The sequence below is a fragment of the Chinchilla lanigera genome, unplaced genomic scaffold (genome assembly GCF_000276665.1).
Source record: "Chinchilla lanigera isolate Chin_1 unplaced genomic scaffold, ChiLan1.0 scaffold00103, whole genome shotgun sequence".
In the NCBI taxonomy this organism is placed as follows: domain Eukaryota; kingdom Metazoa; phylum Chordata; class Mammalia; order Rodentia; family Chinchillidae; genus Chinchilla; species Chinchilla lanigera.
In genome coordinates, this window is record NW_004955504.1 from 6986500 (window position 1) to 6996827 (window position 10328).

Genomic DNA, 10328 nt, shown 5'->3' on the forward strand with positions numbered 1-10328 from the left:
TGGAAGAAAGAGATTGGAAGACGATATGACACATGAGCAGGCATTATTATTTCCTATTTATGCTTTACTTCTGTTCTTATCTATTTTAAAGTTTCTGCACTAATAAACACTGTAATGCCAACACATGCTATTTGTATCTTTTATGTTTCTTCTTTAAACGCCACTTGCTACCTTTTTATGTATGAATGTTGGACTTTGGAAAGAATAAAAATCAAATTCAGTATTGCAAGAGATTTTTAAAAACATATTTTCTTTCATTTCTTGATCAGTAAGACCAACTGAAAGTATTTGATGATTTTACGAGCTCCTATAGCCAGAAGAAGGAAGATGGAAAAGTTTAGTGTTAGCACAGAATTGCTTTTCCAGTTCGGATCTCCCTCCTGGGGGCCAGGGATGGAGGAAGAGAGCGGGGTTCTTCTCCTGTCCTGTGGCTGTGTCACATTCTCCTACAGTGGCTCTGCTACTCCCAGGGTGCTCCCCAGGCTGATGCTGTGGGTGCTCGGAGCACCCTCTGCACCTGTACCTCACACCCCATGCGAGCCTGACACCCGCGTCTGCCCTTTGCCCGGGGCCAGGGCTTGCCTTCCGCCCCCCACCTGAGTCCGCAGGTGTTGGGGCATCTGCAGGATGTAGCATGCAACCGGAGGAAAGAAGTCCTTCCCAGGCTTCCCCAATTATGCAGGCCTCTTTCAAGAGTCCCGACACCTGGAGAGGTTCCTTCCCTAGTTTTCAGTGCTGTGACAGATGCAGCAGAGACGTACGTGTAACACAAACATGGCTTAGTTCCAATGCCAGAATTTTGCATACCACCGATTAGAAAGTCAAGGCAACATATTCATAGCATTTAAGTAGGAATACAATAGACGCCATGGAAAATTTCAGATATTCACAATGTACAAAGAATATTATGATAAACACCAGTATTTCAAGCACTTGGCTGAAAAAACAAATAGATACAGCCTGTCCATTTATAGAACACCATGCACCTCAGGCTGAACAGCCTCCCCCAGTACAGTATGTGTAAGAATTATGTGCAGTCAGGGGCGCTGATGCTGGGGCCAGATGGACAGCGTTTAAATCCTGTCTCTACCATACATCCAGGCAAGCCTTGAAAAGCCACTCAACCAAGCAAGACGGTGGGAATCCAACAGTGGTTCTTATACTGCATATTGTTGTCTTCAAATTAGTTGTTCAGGTTACCAGATATAAGCATGCAGAACTGGTCAAAAAAATTCAACCATTAACTGTTCCTTTTGATGAACCAATAGACATCAGCAGTACAATTATCCCAGCTATCCTTGTATATATATATATATATATATATATATATATATATATATATATATATATATATGTATACATTTCCCTTCTTTCTTTTGTTTTGTTTTTGTCTTCATTGTTGTTATTTTGTTATTGGTTTCCTTTCTCTTTAAAATAAAAGTCACTTTACCACCCCATACTCCCCTCTTCATCCATAGGGGCACACCAGTGTTAGTATATATCTCACAAAGATGTGTGATATTAACTTTGATGTGAGTAACGGCATTCAGAGTAGTTCTATGTTTCTAAGAGTTTCCTCCTTGGTGAGCAGGGCCCTCACCACCCTGGTGCACAAGCCAGTCCTGTGGAAGCCCCTGTAACTGCAGTATGATTCTCGTCATCATCCTGACAATCACTCGGTTCTACAGAGACTCACTGAGGATGGATAGTTCTACAGGGTCATTTCTTTTGACTCCATCTCTTCCTTCAAGTCCTCCCTGCTATGGTTTTGGGGAAATAATTTTTTTAATTAGACTACTGGAATACCACCTCCTTTCCCTTTTCCATTCAATTTCTCACATAACTGAGAAAACAATCATCTAAGAACTGAATTATGGGAGCCAGGGAAAGGTATCTTTCTTATTCTTCCTATTCAAGATCTTACTTGGGGTCCTAGCTAGTGCAACAACCCAAAAACAAAAAACAAAATAAAAAAAAAAAAAAACAAGAAAAGAAAAGAAGGGCTGTAAAAAAAGAAATGAAATTGTCCCACAGAATCAACAACTACAATCCTTAAAATTGAAAAACAGTCATAGCAAAGTTGCAAGACACAAGGTGCTACGGTTTAGATCTGAAATGTCCCCCAAAGACTCTTCCCCAGGAAGCTGACTGACCCAGGGGGCACTATGCTCATCAGGGGATCCATCCACCACTGAGCTCTGAAGCTGAGCGTGCTGCGAGGACGGGCGCCTGCCTGGTTGGAAGTGGGGAGCGGGAGTGACTGGAAGGGTGCAGTCTCGTCCCTCCTACTTTCTGTTCCCTGGGTGCCATGGGATGAGCAGCTGTCTTCTTCCAGGCCCTTCCTGTGCTGGTTCTGCCGTGGAAGCAGCTGACCATGGACTGAAAATGTAAGCCAAAATAAACCTCTCTGGTGATTTGTCCCAGCAGTAGCACAGTGACTAATACACAAGGTTAATGCATAAGAGCATACATATAGACATATGCGTATGCATAGGATATCATACAAATACAGTGAATGTTTAAATTTTAAAAATTTTAATTTGTTAGAGTAAAAGACACATTGCCCTGCATCCCCTTCAAAATACACCCTCTCACCTCAAATACACAATGGAAAAAACTTACCCCTAGAGTCAGTCTCTGTTTGTGCCCAGGAGAGCCTTTGCAGCAGAGGCTAGCTGGCTTGGTAGCCAGGTGGGAGACCACTACAAGGTCTCAGGAAGGGTATGGCACCCAGAGCCAGGAGGCTGGTGAGGTGGGACCCGGCCTAGCCCCCACTGGCACCTCCAGCAGCATGCCCATGCTCCTGGCACTGCTCACCACCCCAGCCCAAGTAGCACTGGCAGTGAAAGTGCGTCCTCAGCTAGTCGAGGGTAGTCCCTCTGAGCTCTCCCTCAGGTCTCAACTGCGGTTCATCAGGTGCCCTCCCAGGCGCTAGGCGGTGTCGCCCCGGAGGACGACACCAGCTGCACTGAGGGCTGCGCTGTCAGCGATGGTAGCAAAGAGGTCCACCTCACTCAGCCCCGTGAGCCTGCCAGTATGGGTGCGGTGGGTCGCGTGAAGACGTAGACTGGGAGTGCATGGGTGGCATGATGGCTCTGAGCCACAGGGAGGGCCTCCTGAGCGCAGAAGCTGACAAGGTTGCCGCAGTGAGCAGAGGAAGCCAGAGTCCCACCTAGGTGGACAGACGGAAAGAGGGCCGTGCTCTCCGCCCGCAGCCAGGCCAGCTGAACGTTGGGAGCCACCTGGACCTCAGGGCAGTGGCCGGTGCAGCTCTCCCAGTTCTGTGCCTAGTCATGACTAACCACAGTCAGGAAAGAGGTAGAGGCCCCAGAGGTGCTGAGCTCCGAATGACTCTAGGTAGTGTAGCGTCTTCAACATGAACTGCCGCGCAGCAAACTCGAATTCATATTGTGCCTGCTTGACTATCCGGTCTTTCGGCCAGTCAGGGTGACGACTGGCCACCAGCTGGCGGGACCGCGGGCGGCACACATCTTTGTCCTGCCCGTTGCGCACCCACACAGGGCGCCAGTGCTCCCAGTCGCTGACCGCCAGCCCCGCGGGCTCCGGAGTGCGGATGTAGCGCTCCACAGGCCTCTTCAGCATCCCCAGGGGTTCCTGGGGGAGGCCGTTCTGTGGCACACCGCCGTGTACAGGCATCCCAGCTGCACTGCAATGTGGATACAGGCGAGCCGGTCATTATAGAAAATGCTGATACTCTGGTTCACACACCCTTCCTTGGGTCAGGCCTCCACATCGAGAGCCTTCAGGTCCAAAGGCACCCTGTGGCTTCGGCCACAGTCCTGTGTGGGTACATCCCCGGCTACCACAAGGGGCCGGCCTGTGAAGATGGATGGCGCTGCGGGCTTCAGCTCTACGGCCCACGCCACTGCCAGCACCAGGGCCAGTGTGAGGGTGGGGCCTAAGCCTGCGGCCTGCTGGGAACTGCAGGAAACGCAGCACCAGCTCAGGAACTCGCTCGGGCCCTCCATCGAGGAAGGACCCCAGCTCCGCCTCCAGGCCACTGGCCCTTTAAGATGGAGCTAAGAGATGGGCCTGGGGCTGGATAGCCTTTTTTTTAATGCTATTGTTCTTGCCCATTTTGCAAAAAGCGCTGGAAGTCCTCTTTCAGAAATGTCTTTTCTGGGCCAGGCATGGTGGCACATGCCTGTAATCTCAGCATTCAGGAGGCTGAGGCAGGAGGATCATTGTGAGTTCGAGACCAGCATGGGCTACAAAGTGAGCTCAAGGCCAGCCTGAACTGCGTAGCGAGACCCTGTCTCAAAAAGACAAAAAAAAAAAAAATCTTTTCTGGTTGCCTTGGCCTCAATCAATTGAAAACATTTATGGCAATTTCAATTCAAAACAATTGAAAACATTTAATGGCAATTTCTATCAAATAAAAACATGATGATGTGTCCTCACCCACCTTATTCACCAGACCAGGCACTATGTAGCTTTGGGCTCCTCCCCTAAGTCAGAATGACCATGAAAGGTCAACGTTTTGAATCCATTTGGGGCACTGAGGCAGCCGTGTCAGAGCAGCTCAAAACACTCAGGAAAGAGGACTTCCAGAACTGCTTCAGAAAGTGGCAAGAATGATGGGATAAGGTTTTTTGGGGGGAGTACTTTGAGGAAGATCAATGAAATGTGTCTTTTACTATAGTGAATTATTTTATTCAAACATTTGTCACATTTGGATCATACCTTCTATTTACATGTATGAGAAGTACAATACATACCAGCAATGAACAACTGGAATTTGAGTATAAAAACTCTCATTTGTATATGAGACATAAATACATGTACACATACATGTATGTATACGTATGTATACATATAGAAAATCTTATTGAAAAATCAAAAAGATCTGAAAATTGGAAAGATATTGCACGTTCAAGGCTGAAAGATTAAAAATATTGTGAAGATGACAATATTTACCCACTTTATCTATAGATTCAGCCCATTAATAATCAAAATCCCAGCAAGCTATTTCATAATTTCATAGATACCAAAAACTTATTCTAATATATATGTGTATATATACATATATATACATATATCTATATATACACACACAAACAGTTCCAATGTGTGTGTGTGTGTGTGTGTGTGTGTGTGTGTGTAGTCTTGGTAGTTTTCTACTGATAAGATCATACCATCTCTAAACAGGAATCACTTTACTCCTTCTTTTCCAATCTGAATGATTTTTATTCCATTTTCTTACACATAACTTCAGTCTTCTCTTGAGGAGAAGCAGTACAAGTGTCCATCTTTGTGTTGTTTCTGAGCTTAGAAGAATAGTTTTAATTTTTGCCCAGTGAGTATTTATCTGTGGGATTGTCGCATATGGCCTTCATTATGTTGAAGTAAACTCAATTTTATGTGTAGTTGGTTGAGAGATTTTACCGTAAGAGTGTACTGAATTTTGTTAGGTGCTCTCTTTGCACTTACTGACATGACCATATAACTTTCAGCCTCTGTCTTGTTCAGTGGTGTATCACATTGCATATGGAAAGGGCAAAGAGCCACAATAGCCTACACAACATTGAAGAAGAACTAAGCTAGTGAACAGACAAGACCTGACTTCAGAACTTGCTAAAAAGTGGTGGCAATCAACAGAGAGAAGTGCACAACCTTGGACCCAGAAATAAACCTGCATAAACATATTCAGTTGGGTTTGCCTATGGAGCAAAGGTGATTCAGAGGAGATAAATAATCTTTTCAAGAAATGGTGCTAGAACATTGAGTTCATACACAAAAAATCTGTAATAGACCTTACAACTTCTGTAAAAATTAACACAGAACTGATCATAAACCTAAATACAAAATGCAATGCTGTAAAGCTTCTAGAAGAAAATCTAAGAGCAAAATTTTGTGACTTTGAATTTGATGATGAGATTTTTTGATGCAATGCCAGAAATATGACCTATTAAAGGAAAAAACAATAAATTAGACTTAAATAAAATAAAAACTTTGGCTTTGTAAAGATACAACTTTAAAAACTAAAAAAGTAAGCTACAGACTTAAAAATACTTGCATACCTTAAATCTTATAAGGAATTTGTATTTATAATACACAAAAGCTTAAAACTCAACAATTTAAAAATAAGCACTCTGATCTTAAAAAGGCAACAGATCTGGACCAACCTCTGAACAAAGGTACAGACAGCAAACAAGCTTATGAGAAGACGCTCAACATCATATGCCATCAGGGATTTGAAAGCTGAAGTGACAGGATTCCACTACAGAACTACCAGAAAGGCTAAAATCCAAAGCACTCACAACACCAAATGCTGCAAGACTTTGGAGCCAGAGAGAGCAGTATTCACTGCTGGTGGCAGTGTGAGATTGTATAGCCACTTTGGAGGAGAATTGGACAGGAAAGCTAAACAGCATCTCATCACGGTCCAAGCTCACCTTATGTCCATACAAAAACATTCATACAAATGTCTCTACGCTTTATTCTTAATCATCAAAACGAGAAGCAAGTAAGATTCCTTATAATAGGGGATTTCATAAATAAACTGTGGTACAGCCGTACCATGGAATATTGTTCAGAAATAAAATTACATGAGTTACCGAGTGAAAGAAGCCAATCTAAAATCGTTACATACTGTATGACCCCTAAATATACTGTAATGTTTTGTGAAAGGCAGAGCTATAAAGACTCCAACCAGAGCTTGCCAAGCATCCAGGAGAGGAGGGGAGGACACATCGGTGAAACGGAGGATTTTTAGGGGAGCGAGACAATTCTGTACGACCCTCTGATGGTAAATGCAAAACATTATCCATTTGTCCAACCCCACAGAATTGTAGAATTCAGAGAATAAACCTTAGTTTATGCAAATTTTAGAAACTGTTAGAGGTTGGGGGGATCCCAGTAGGAATTCAGATCATAACTACAGAATCTAAGTGTTTTTAAAGGTATTGAACAATCCCTTGGATGAGAATGTGAGGGGAAGTTTCTGACTTTGGAAGTGAGTAAAGACTATCAGACTCAAGGCAAGAGGAGCTGCACGTGAACAGCATGCTCGGGTTGACCCCTGGGTTTACCGTGCTGACGCTGCTGCACCTACACACCAGACTTGAGCAGTTACAGAAGTGGACAGCAGCTGGTGGGATCCAAGCTTCTATTGTAGCGGTGGCAATTTACAGACATGAAAGGGGAGGGGTGAGAATGATTCACATGGTAATTAATTAGTGATATCACCACAAACTCATGGCTATCTTAATATAGATAAAATCACTGCATGTATAAATATGTACAGATACGTGGATCTATGAAAATGTATACATGCCCTTCTATTGTCTTGCTCCAAGAGAAGGTCCAAGAGAAACAGTACTGCACTAGCAATGAGCACACTTAGTACCCAGATCTTGGGTTCTAACATTATTCTCCAGGGGCAGAAAGCAAGGCTCTATGGAGAAGTGGCTGATTCTAAGATTGCAGCAGGAAATACACAACAGGGCCTGGAACATCTCATAGAGCCGAAGAGTAAAGTGAATGTTCAAACAAACTCTACCTTGATGGAAATCAGCCAAGGGGACACAGCTGCCATGGGAAGAGTTCTCAGTGACAAAAAGTTTTAACATTGCCTTCACCCAAAGAGTTCCTAGTGACCAACTTGAACAACAAAATAAATAGTGTTGAACTAAACACCTATGAGCCCCTACAGGTAAAAAATAAGCTAGTAAATAAATTTATAACTATGGGGAAGAGAAAAATCGCCCTGGTAGGAATAGTGCTGGCAATTTCTAAAGGCACTCATCCCTCATGGAAGTGTGAGCTGGGCATAGTAACTCCATTCTAAAAAACTTATATGGAAAGGAGATGGAAGAAGAGCAATTTCAAAGATGTGAAAACTGGCAAATGTAGCCAGGTAATCAAGGTCATCACCAACAGCCATAATCCCTGTTGGTGGCATCTTTGATCTAAGATAAGGACGTTTTAGCACTGTGATACTCTACCCAATAGAGCATAACTCCAGTCTTATCCTGAGAAAATCATCAAGCAAATCTCAATGAGGGGACATCCCACAAAATGCCTGCCTGGTGCTCCTTCCAACTGCGAAGGTGATAAAAACCTAGGGTCAGAATCGCCGTCATCAAAAGAAACTTCAGACATAACAACTAAATCCAGGGAAGTGTCTTGAATGGTATCCCAGGCCAGAAGAAAGGCACTTGATATAAATAAAGGAAATCTTAATAAATAAAGTACAGATTTCAATTTTTAAAAAGTGTATCAATATTAGTCCATTAATTATAAAAAATAAACACTAGAAAGGTAAGATGTTCATACGAGGTAAATGGATGTGCAGTATATGGGGACACTGAAATATTTTCTGAATTATTCTGTAAATTAAAAATTTCTCTGAAAAACAATAATTATTAAAAATTAAAATGAGTGATGAAAATACTCTTTAGAAAGACCTTCAGTGTTTCCCATTACCTGCAGGGTGAAAGGGATGCTCCATCCTTAGCGCTAGTTACACTCCCTTCTCTTCTTCCCCTGTCCATCCCATTCTGTCTCACTCTTAAAAGGACTTTTGATGTTTCCTAAAAGCAAAACAAAAAAGAAACGGCAAAAAATAAAATAAAATAAAACAACACATGTTGGCTTTCCACAGTTCCCTTCCTGGGGATGTGTTTCTTCTGCCTCACATCAAACTACCCCAGATCTTCCCTAGCAAGGGGCTCATCTTTAAAGATTCATCTTAGTTGTCCTCTCTCTCCCCAGCAAGTCTTTCTTCCTAAAGGAGCCCTGTCTCTGGGATTGGACTCCTGTGGAGCACTATCTCAATCTCTGCAACAGGCAGTGGAGGGTCACCTGGAGCTTGTTAGAAATGTTATCTTCTGGCCCCAAAACTATAGACACAAAATCTGTATTTTACGATCTTCAGATGATCTGTAACTCCATCATTTTAAAAATACCTTTAGTATCTCAAGTTTAGTTTGTCTCCATTCTGCAACACACGCTGTCTGATATTTTTAATTGCCTGTGTCCTGGCCAAGTTATGAACTCACTGAGGACAGGATGATATTTCATTTGTTTATTCTTTATCTTCAGTGTGATCGCAGCATCTGGGACATTCATGGGAACAGGCTAAATTACTGGCTAGGTGAAGGACACAGTAAATGAGAAACTATTTTTGCAAAGTTTTATGATTTTTATAGGTTAATATCTAACACTCTATTTTTCCTTGCCAAAATTGGGGAACAACTAAGAGATAGGCCAGGGTCAAGCAGGCAATGTAGGAACACTAAATTTACTGCTGACAGAGCTGATTTGGCAGAATATGGCTTTGCTGTACAGCTAAGTAGCTTCTTTAGACTTTGTTCAGAAGTAGGCAGACAGAAAACTTACTGGGGACTTTCTGCGGACAGTGAGCATTGGTTCTCAAAAACTTCAGGCTTGGTGGTCATGGTGATGGTGGTGATGGTGGTGATGATGGTGGCAGTGAGAAACCCCACGATGTCCTCTCTGCAGAGGACCTGCCTCCTTGCTCAGTGTCCTCCCCCAAGCTCCTGCTCAGCTCTGCCGGAATTTCTTGAACTATATGATGAAGTAAGTACCTCTAGCCACAGTGGAAAAGTCAGAGGAAAACAAGCATGAGTAGGATCAAAGGGAGGCAAAGGAAAGATGACATACCAGCCATGATCAGTAGAACTAAAAAGCTCCCAAAGAAGCCCATGCTGCCGACACTGAGTGAGAATACTGAACAGTGGTTGCCTTGGCTGAATTCCACCTCATTCTGCAGGAGGCCCAGGGTCTGCCCTCTGCAACCAACCTTGATGGGAGCTGTCTCCTGATGGTATCCCAGGGGCCTAAAATGCCCGGTTCACCCCTGCAGAGCCCACTGACCCCAACCCCCTGAAAGCTGCGAGACCTGTCGTTGTGTTTTATCTCTTACATCATCTGTGATGGTTTCCACCAACCTCTCCTCCACTGTCTGAACAAATGACATAATATGAAATATAATAGCACCCTAAGTATGAGCTCTAAGCAATTAAGAGTAAGAACCTGGATGTTGAGAAAGCTAGGAACATAAAAAGACCCTTTAATACAGTTTAATATAAGACTGCAAGGACTCAAATCTATGTTGCTTGAAGTATTACTTATTCTTTGTCTTTTCTGTACCATTGAATACACAAAATTTATTTTTATCCCAAATCATTAGGTAACATATATTAGAATGTAGTGTAATATGTTATAATCCTCTCCTTTATAACATAATCCTTAATTAGGCCATATTTTGTAAATACCTGATCCTTTTGGAAAGGGGTATGATCCAAGACCATGAGTCTAATATCTTAAGAAATGACGATGAT

At 43.1% G+C, this 10328-nt stretch overlaps 1 pseudogene; it reads right to left on the reverse strand.

Annotated features, from left to right (window-relative positions):
• Positions 1-2664: 2664 nt before the first annotated feature.
• LOC102027429 lies at positions 2665-3989 on the reverse strand (annotated as a pseudogene).
• Between the last annotated feature and the right edge of the window lie 6339 nt (positions 3990-10328).